Source organism: Balaenoptera ricei, chromosome 4, assembly GCF_028023285.1.
Source record: "Balaenoptera ricei isolate mBalRic1 chromosome 4, mBalRic1.hap2, whole genome shotgun sequence".
Lineage (NCBI taxonomy): Eukaryota > Metazoa > Chordata > Mammalia > Artiodactyla > Balaenopteridae > Balaenoptera > Balaenoptera ricei.
Window position 1 is genome coordinate 87334976 of NC_082642.1, and position 10198 is coordinate 87345173.

Consider the following 10198-nt stretch of genomic DNA (forward strand, 5'->3'; position numbering starts at 1 on the left):
GTTATTTAAAAGCAAGATCCACAGCGAGTAAGTGAAAGAGTCAACAAGAGAGAAATTTTGATTAAGAGATTAATTACAAAAAAAAAAAAGAGGTTAATTACAACTCACTTCATTCATCCCATCTTACATACAAAAAAAACAGACTTCAAACACAGGGTACTACTTTCTTCTTGCATTCTCAGCTCATACTAGCGTTAGTGGCCTTTGGTGATAGGTAAGGTAAAAGATGCATTTTCACCTGTAACTTCAAAGATACGTGCCTCTGGGAAGCTCCATTTTCATAAATCTACGTGGACTCTTCCCATGGGGAGACACATACATAAGGTACATAAGTCCTTTTTTAATTTGGACAGTCTCAAAGTTTGCTATTTGAGTTAATATTTTACCATCTCAGACCTAGCAAAGGCTCCAATACAAGCCTGTGGGTTGAAGATATTACAAGGTCTGGTGTTGGGATAGCTCTCTGGAGAGGTGGTCTATGGAAACTCTTCAGCAATCCTCATCCTTAACTTTCCTCTGTCTCAGATATTTGATTATTTGGACAGCTCTCCCTTTCCTTCATTCCACTTTTCTCCCTTCTTACTGAGGACCAAAAAGTCATTTTCAACTCACCATTGTAACCGTGATCGTTTCTTCCAGTTACCATTTATTCATAACATTTCACATTACCTCTATTTTTAATCTGACTAATACACATGTTTTTAACTCAATTTTTATAATTACTAGTTACCATTAACTTCAGGACATTCTACCTTGTAACTGATACATACTTTTCTCCAGATTAAACAAGCCTAGAACTTTTTACTTTTTAACCTAAATCTTAAAATATGTAGCCCAATCCTGATCCTCTCTCATTTCTCTACTCTCAAAATACGAAGATCAACAACATTAAAGTAAGACTGTAATGATCATTTCCTTGCTTCTTGCCTGTTACCTGGACTAGTTAAGTGGGTTAATTAGAATACCGTTTTGATGACTACAGATTTACTCTCTCCAACAGGCCAGTTGGCTTCATTTCACACTGAAAAACTATGTTCTAAAACCAAAGACTAAATTCCATCAGCTAACTCTTAGATCCAGATTTAACCGGATGAGCTATAGAGCACATTCAGAACACATTCCATCACTGGAACAGACCTTCTGGTTATGTATCAGGTAGATGTCAGACACTAGATTATCTTCCTTTAGCATACCACTGTGAGTTGTTTTAAGAATGTTGTCTTAGTGATAAGTTAGTGATAAGCTGCTAACTCCTATTCAACTTAGGGTCCGTTCACAAGGCCCCCTGCTTAGGTTACCCAGTATACCAGTGAACAAAAGCCAGCTTTAGATGACCCAAGTAATCAATATCATTTTGAAATTCTACTTCTGTCTTCTAAGATTTTAGAAACTACAACCACCACCTCATTGTCATTCACAAGCATGAAGTTCCTATTTCCACCATCACCTAGACCAGTGGGAAAAAAACACAAAATATTAAAGACAAAACTCCACAGCATACCGCATTATCATTCATCACTGCCCATTTCCTAGGACTGTTATCCATTTTAGCAATAAAGTATATTCACATTTAAAACCTTATATTCACAGTGGTTACAAAACCACCATGCTAAACAAGCACAGCCCTGATTCAGTATATGGAATGGAAGGGGGAAAGGAATATTTACTATGTGCCAGGAAGAGTGCTCCTTTCTTTACATATGCTCTCAGCTAATCCTCAAAACTCTCTGATGTAAGTACTAGTATTCTCCTTTGTTAATTAAAAAAAAAAAAAAGAAGAAAGAAAAAGCAGAACAGGGAAGTTAAGCAACAGTATAAGGGACTTTCAACACAGCCAGAATCCTAGCTCTCTGTTACTGTATGTGCCATAGAGGTTTCTATTTCTAGGTTTACCGGATTAGCTGCATGTGACTTTGAGCAACTTAACATCTCTGAACCTCAGTTTCCCCATCTGTAAAATGGGGTTTAAATGAGACAATTCACATCATGTTTAATTCAAAGCATAGCATACAGTAAGCTTACTCAATAACTATCAGCATTGGTCAAAGTCAATATCTAGTTAACAAAGTCAGATCAAACTCAGGTCTGATTCCCAAGTTCATGCTTCTTCTACTACAATATTCTGTAGCTGCAAACACACATTATTATCCACATAAGAATCCATACTCGAAATGTAACAGATAGGAAACTGATGTTACCTAAATGAAATAACTATTTAGGGCTAACTAAACCAACAGAAGGATTTTAGCTCTAATAACTAATAAGCAGAACCAAGTAGAAAACTCATCAGAAAATACTGTTTAGATATTCAGGTTATAGAGTTTTAACTACCATGAAACTATTTTCCTATCTATATAGGAATTTATCCTATTTATCTCAAATCAGTTGTAAATTAAAACTTTAACAACCAAAGCTACCCCAAATAAAGCTTCCTGGTCAGCCTGGACGAAGAACTCAGCCCTCTTACTACATAATTTGAACACGGAGTCAAAGTAAAGCCTGCCAACTTTATTTTCAAACTAAATTGCTACTTAATATTTTTATTTTTTTATAATTGTACTACTTAGGAAGTAACACAACCAACCAACGTCAACATTCTTCCTATCCAATCCCCTGACCAAAAACAGGCTTTGCTGTTCTAATAATGTTCAAAAATCTCACTTAGCCGTCTCACCCTCATCTGATCTAATGGTGGATAATGCAAAAACAAGGATAGCCCCAAAAGTAAACTTTCATAACAATTATTAATAATAGGCTTACTATTTCAAGCAACTTCCAGGAACCGACTTGCCTTTAAAAAGGGTCGCTAAGGGCTTCCCTGGTGGCGCAGTGGTTGAGAATCTGCCTGCCAATGCAGGGGACACGGGTTCGAGCCCTGGTCTGGGAAGATCCCACATGCCGCGGAGCAACTAGGCCCGTGAGCCACATCTACTGAGCCTGCGCGTCTGGAGCCTGTGCTCCGCAACAAGAGAGGCCGCGACAGTGAGAGGCCCGTGCACCGCGATGAACAGTGGCCCCCGCTCGCCGCAACTAGAGAAAGCCCTTGCACAGAAACGAAGACGCAACATAGTCAAAAATAAATAAATTAATTAATTAAAAAAAAAAAAAAAGGGTCGCTAAACCAGAATGGGATGCCCGCATACATTTATTTTGGCAACTGTAGCCTATTCAGCAAAGCAACAATCCTCCTAAGAAAAGAATACCACATATATTCCAGTGAAACAAAATTAATAAATGTGCCTTGGCACTAAAAGGTTGAATTCTAAGCAAAGGTAGAGCATTTTTAACTAAGTAATCGCCCTTCAAAAGACAATCAAATCAGAACACCTTCACTTTAGCAACGAAGTCTTTAGAAAAGTGTTCATTTTGCAATAATCTTAAACGTCCCTGCATTTCTTAAATTTTTAAAAAATTCTAACTTCCCGATTCATAGATCTAAAATAGTCATTACATACATAAACGTTCTACTCATTTCATTTGGAATCGTGTAGGAAACACAGGTTTCTGTTTCTAGGTTTACAAGTCCATACCCATTCATTTTGCACTAATGTAACCACTAAATATAGCTCTAAAACACTGATGAAAAAGTAGTTAATTATCTGAGTGATTCATACCTCCTATGTCCAGACACCAAGATCCAAGGATGTTTCTGTCAGATCTGTGGGAAGAGGAAATGATAAACACCTGTCACAAAAGCTTTCCAAACTGGGAAGCTCTGAATTACTACAGTCAATCCCCAGTCAAGATTCCCTCCGCTCCCCCTCCCCCCGCCCCCCGCAAAAAAAAGAGGTCATATATCCACCAGAACCCAACTTTGCGAATGATGTGGGGAGAAGGAAAGGCTCTAAAGAGAGCGGCCATGGAGGTACTGGAGAAAGGGCCCTGGGTTTTTCTAGAGTCAAAGTGAGAGGCCTTAAGCAAGTCATAAGTCACTTTTCCTCTCTGGGCCTCACTTAGCTTAATACGGTGACTGGCCAGGAGCTCCACTACTCCGGGGCTAAGGACGAAATGAAGATTCCTCAGTAGGCACCCGCACAAACCCATCAAGCGCCCTGCCAATACCCCTACCTTCGATCTCACCATCTCCCGGACTTTCCGAAAGGGCTGGACCACCATCTCACTCCCAAACCCAACACACTCGCCTTCGCCCCAAGCGGCGTGTCCCAACCAGGCCTTCACACCCACAACGTGGTGCCCTCCTCCGCGCCTCACCTGTCCCAGACAGACATTCCGCAGTCTTAAGGCTCCTCTCCCCACCCCACATACACCTTCCCCGAGAAGTGATGCCCAATTCCGGCTCGAGGAGGCCGAACAAGAGCTCACCTGGTACCCGCCACCCCTGACAATACCATTCACCTCCTCCAACCTCCCACCGGCTCACCCAGCCCTCCGCCCACCGGCTCCACGCCCTGCTCACCCAGCCCTCCGACGCCTCGGGGAAGCTGGGGCCACTCACCCGGCACCGCCGCGCCGTCTCCTCGGCGGCCTCCCGGCCGGAGCAGCCGAGGGGCCGCGCAGGGCCGGGGCCCACCGCTGTCGCCTCCGCCGCCGCCGCCGCGCCTCAGCCCAGCCCCATCGCCCTCGGCCGGCGCTGGCGGCTGCGGGTCGCTCGAGCTCGAGGCGCCGCCGCCGCCGCACGCTGCGGCTCGGGGTGAGGGGAGGGAGGCGCCGCGGCGGGGCCCGGGCCGAGCCGGGCGCAGGGGCGTCCGCGCTCTCCTCCTCGGCGCCCGCGGCGGCGGCGTGTAGCCGGAGCAGGGCGAGAACAAGGGCGGGCAGCAGGGGGAGGTTGGCAGGGAAAGGGGGCGTTTTGCACTCCGAAACGGCCTCCCGCCGCCAGCGACGTAGCGAACCCCCCCTCCCCTCCGCGGTGGCGCCTGGATCACGCTGCAGGGAGAGCCGGCGGGCTGTGGGGGAGCGCGCGCGGCGAGCTCGGGACTCCCGAGCCGGATGTGAGGTCACGTGATTGCCTCATCCAGCTCCGAAGGCGGAGGGGCGCAGAGGGGAAGTCGGGAGGGGAGGGCCCGGGTGGGCGGGGCGAGGGGCCGGCCCCGCCCACCTCCTCCTGTTTGGTCCCGTCCCCCCAGGCAGGAGGAGAAAAGAAAGGGTGAGGGAGGGCACTACAGAGGAGCCGGCTGTTGGGGAGGGGGTGTTCCTAAAGGAGGACGGCATTTTTTTGGCGGGAGGAGGTGGAATTTGCCATCCTGGCCGTGCAGACCAGATCATAGTCCAAATCCCCATTTTATGAACAGGGAAACTGAGTCGCAGTGAAGGGCCTAGCTTAACTTGCGCAGAGTCAAGGTCACAGAGGTAGCTTGTACTAGAATGATGGAGAGGAGGTCAGATCCTGGCTCGCAATCCAGGTACCTTTCATTCCCTAACAGCAGACTGCCCCCCTCCAAAAACAAACCAAAAACTATAAATCGCATTTAACAACCTGCTTTGCTCGCCCGGCCTTGGGCTGAGGACTGGAAGACGTACCCAAGAGAAAGCTCCCACGCACTCACTATACCGCCTCCAGCGGTAAGGAGTTTCTTCCGACAGCGCTGGATGCAAATTAAATACTTCCCTCCGCAGAAGATTTATCTCGGAGAAGGGCCCCGGCAGGATGAACAAATCGCGAGTTTGGTTTTCGCGACGTCCCTTCGGTGACTCGCGCGAGGAGCGCGCTCAGCCACCTGCCTCCTCGGGCTCCCGCCATCTGTCGGCCGTGAGACTACCTTGCCCGCGCCCTTGAGGCCCGGCTATCACTGTTGCTGTCATTCACCTTACCGCTAACAGAACTCCCAGCTGCTGGAGCGTAAGAAAGGAGGAGACTCAACGACCTCTGGTGCACCGCACTTGGGCATACTTTGCCGAGGGCAGGGAGCGTTCATGTTCCGGTTCATAGCACATGATAACACTAGTCGGGGAGCTGCCACCCTTGGTCCGCGACACGTATTGACACCTCATCTGGGGGCAGCACACATCCCCAAGTCCGCTGCACCGATGTCACCTCACCGGGAGCCCGGAACGCGCTGCTCCTGGCCCGTAGGTTGTGTGGAGCTGGACGGTTTCCGCGCACTTCCTGGTACCACGTGGCGTGGACTGCGCACTGGACCGAGATGGATCTACAGCTCTCTCCCCGATTCCTGGGCTCAGTCTCACCGTTTGTTTCCCCCCTCAAATGATTAAAAGAGATAAGGAGCGTGGAAGCGTTGGGCAAACTCTAAGAAGCTGTCTTGGCGGCGTGGAGCCCTTAAAGCCTCCTTCCTCACCTCTCCGGGCTCCTTGGCTCCTCGCTGTTTTCCCTCAGCCTTTAAACAAGCTTAGGTTCTAAAAACAAAACTATCGTGCCCACCCTCCTCTCCAAGGGCCCTCTCCAGTTAGCTTCCAAGCGCTTCTCTTCCTCTCATGCAGACCTCTTAAACGGTGGTCTCTCCTGCTGACTCCACTTCCTCACTTCTCAGCACCAGGCACTCAAGCTTCCCCTCTTCTCCCCCCACCTACACCCTTCCTCACCCTGTTAGTGCAAGAGTAACCCATGACCTTCATTTTCCCAAATCTAGCAGGCATCCTGCAGACCCTTATCTTTCTGGATCTCTCTGCTACATTTAACAGCTCAGATGACTCCCACCTTCTGGAATCTCAATACTGTCTTTGTTTCCAGAAGATGTGAGAACTCTTCCAGTTCTCACATCTCAGTAAATAAAGCCTCTGCCTCCTTGGGTGGCGCCTTAAGTGCCACTGTTGCCTGTCAATTTAAGGTTCTTTCTTCGTTGTGAAAGAACTCGGAGATGAAGTGATAGGTAAAAATCAGATTTATTTAGAGAGAAACGCACTCCACAGACAGAGTGTGGGCCATCTCGGAAGGCAAGAAGCAAGAGGCCTTGAAATATGGTGTGGATAATTTCATAAGCTAATGAGTGGGAGGATTATTCCAACTGCTTTGGGGAAAGGGTGGGGATTTCCAGGAATTCCACTTTTTGACCTTTTATGGTTGGCCTCAAAACTGTCATGGGCCTGTGGGTGTGTCATTTAACATGCTAATGTATTACAATGAGCGTATAATGAGGCTCAAGGTCGACTGGAAGTCGAATCTTCCACCATCTTGGACCTAGTTGGTTCTCACTAGTTTTTGTCATGTACTATGGCTATGTCATTTTTTTAAAAGTTGTGCCCTGCCCCCTTCCATCCTGTTTTACCACCAGTTGTGAGTCTGCATCTTACATGGGAGACTCCACTGCAAGCCCACAGCTCGTCTCATTCCACTCTTAGGAAATCACCTCCATCCTCACAGTTTCGATTACCAAATCAGTGATCACCAGCCCAGACCTCTTCTACAAAAGTTAGACCCAAATATCCAACTGCCTATCAGGCAGCTCTATCTAGATATCACAGGGGCGCCCCGAACTCAGCTTGTCCAAAACCGAACTCATCCTCAGCCTTCATAGCTTCTCCTCCCTCAGCTGTTGGCACCACCATCCACAGCCATGGGAATTAGAAAGTTGGGAATGAGTGTGAGTCATTCTAGATTCAGCCTCTTGTGTTATCCAATCATCCAGTCATTTCTATTTCACCTCAGTAACGCTCAAATCTCTACCTCCATTCCCACTGGCAAAAGTTCCAGCCATCCTCTCCAGCCTGAACTATTACAGCAGCCTGCTAACAGTCTCCTTCAGACAAATTCATCCTCCACGCAGCCTCCAGAGTGAACTGTCTAAAACACATACCTACCTAAAATCCTGCAGGGGTTCCCCCCGGCTTCTGGCTGTTGCTTGTATCTCCAAGGAACCCAGCATGAACTTATCAATGCACTCAGGCTTTTAAAAGACCACGCAGAGCTCCAGACTTCAAAAAGCAGCCAACATCCCCAAAATAAAGCAACACACAACCAAGCAAGGGAAAACTATAGGAAGAACAAGAGCAATTGAAGACGTCAAAAAGTTTCCTGTTACAGATGTTTTGGGTATGGAAAGAAGACAATTTGGACACTGATGAGAGGAGTTGCTGAGTCACTGGGTAAGGCTTGAGCATGTTTATAGGCTGAGGGGAAAGACAAGCCAGAAAAAGAGAAGCCCAGGATGAAGAGAAAGGGAGTGGAGCAAGCCTTGAGAAGTTCTGGAAGCCTGGCTGGCTCTTGGCCCACGATGATTCTGTGCCCAGACTTCTGTTTGTACTGAGGCCAGCCCTGCCCTCCTCTGATCCTACTCACTCTTTAAGACCCAACCCCTGATCACAACCCCAAATAGGTAACAGTCCTCTCAGTAAGCTCTAACTTCACTTTCCACCCTTGTTCTCAATTGTCTTCCTCTCTCACCGTCACCTTACCTTCTAGTTCACTGAAAAAAACGCAGGCCATCAAGAGGGAACACCTGCAAATCTACATATTAACCCACCTTTGCATCCAGTATCTCTCCCTCACTCCAGTTTTTGCAGAGGAGCAGGCAATGCCTCTTTCCGAGAGCTCTAACCCTTCATAAGTACAGTCCTGGGCCTCCCAAAAGTCACTGCTGTTGCCAACCTCAGTGGACACTTCTCAGTCTTTATCTCTCAGGCCTCTCAGCAACACTTATCTCCCATTCTTGAAAGACTTTTCTCTCAGTTTCAATAAGTCTCTTTTGGAATTGCGCCTCCCTCTTTGTCTACGTCATCTCAGACTCTTGTGGATACTTCCTCTGTCTCACCTCTAAATGGGGCTGCTCCCCAGGGCTCAATCCAGGGCCTGTTTTTCTGTACATACAAGTCTTATTGCTTGGGTCTTTTTTTTTTTTTTTTTTTTTTCATTTGTCATCTATGGACCTTACAGGAGTTGTGGATGGGCTTCAGGGGGTCTATAAATTCCTTAAACTTGAATGAAAATACTTTAAAGGAGGAAGTATAATGTCTATCAGCTTTTCAAAGGCATCTGGAACCTCAAAAAGGGATGAGAGCCTTGATCCACATTCGCTCCCCCTGATGACCTCAAATACCATGGCTGTAGCTATTGTCTGCATGTACATTAATAACTCACAACTGTATATATATACCTGCAGCCCAGGTCTCACTTCAGAGTCTCTGGGCCATATGTCCATATCATCTTCACATGATGTCTCACCGGTACCTCATGAATTCACTTATCTGAAACTCAGCTCTTGCCCTTCTTCTCCAAACCAGCTACATTCTCAGACTTTCTCGTCCTTAGCAAAAGACACTGTCACCCACCCAGCTGCTCAAGCCAGAAACCTGGGTGTCATTCTTTCCATTCCAATATCAAATCCACTTCAAATCCTTCCACCTCTCTCCATCTCTGCTTCCACTAGAATAATCCAAGCCACCTCTCAAGTTTCTCTCTCACCTGGAACTACTACCTTAGCCCCCAACTGATGTCCCCACTTTCACACTTCCCACCCTCCAGTCCATCCTTACACGGCAGCCAGAGTGTATTACTGTGTGTGACTCCGAGCATAGCTTCTGATAAAAGTTTTCAATTGCTTCCCATTTCACTGAGAATAAAATGTGAACTTCTTTGACCTACAAAGTCCAGGGTTAGACGTAGCCTGCCCATCACTCCCCCTTCACTGGCATTCCTGCACCCTCACCTTCCTCCCACCCTAGATCCTTCCCTACCTCACCTCATTCCAACCACAGTAAGCCTTCTTTCGGTTCTTCAAACATGTCACACTCTTTCCTGCCCCAGGGCTTTTGCACACCCTTTTCTTTCTCTCTTTCCCTTGTTTCCTTGCCTGGCTAACTCATACAAGTTCAGCTCGTGCCTTAAATACGTGTACCTCAGTTCCTGAAAAAGGCCTTCCCTGGCTATTTATTCTTTCCTTTATTTTCTGATGACCTCCATTTATTTTCTTTATAACCATTACCACAATTTTAATTACCTGTGAGTTTATGTACGTATTTAACACCTGTCTCTCCCACCAGATTTCAATTCTGTGAAGATGAGGACTGATTACAACTCAAGAATTTTTCTAGAAGGGGCTTAAAAGTGGTAGTCTTTTTGGACGAAGAAATGAGGGTTTGTCTTGAGGCTATGCTTGCATGGCAGTTTATGTAAGACTGAAAAAGGATCAGTTGTCCATGTTTGTAAATGGGGAAAGGATTTTTGGAATTAAGGGGAAGGGACACAGGAAGCACTTCCCCTGCCCTCCCCAGAAGCCATCTTTTGGTGCAGCTACTGGCAAAGACTGAATCGGTTTGGTTTATCACTATATATCAAGCACTAGATGAA

General features: G+C 46.9%; 1 protein-coding gene across 4 annotated transcripts in view; it reads right to left on the minus strand.

The window, feature by feature from the left end:
* Positions 1-4576, minus strand: part of ATP13A3 (ATPase 13A3) — a 79883-nt gene extending 75307 nt beyond the window's left edge. For 3 of the 4 annotated variants that reach the window (XM_059920788.1, XM_059920790.1, XM_059920789.1), the window contains exons 1-2: positions 4457-4576; positions 3615-3658 (exon numbers count right to left, since the gene is read on the minus strand). The gene's annotated coding sequence lies outside the window, so the exon portion shown is untranslated. The remainder of the gene's footprint in view (positions 1-3614; positions 3659-4456) is intronic. The other variant, XM_059920791.1, reaches the window with a different exon arrangement.
* Between the last annotated feature and the right edge of the window lie 5622 nt (positions 4577-10198).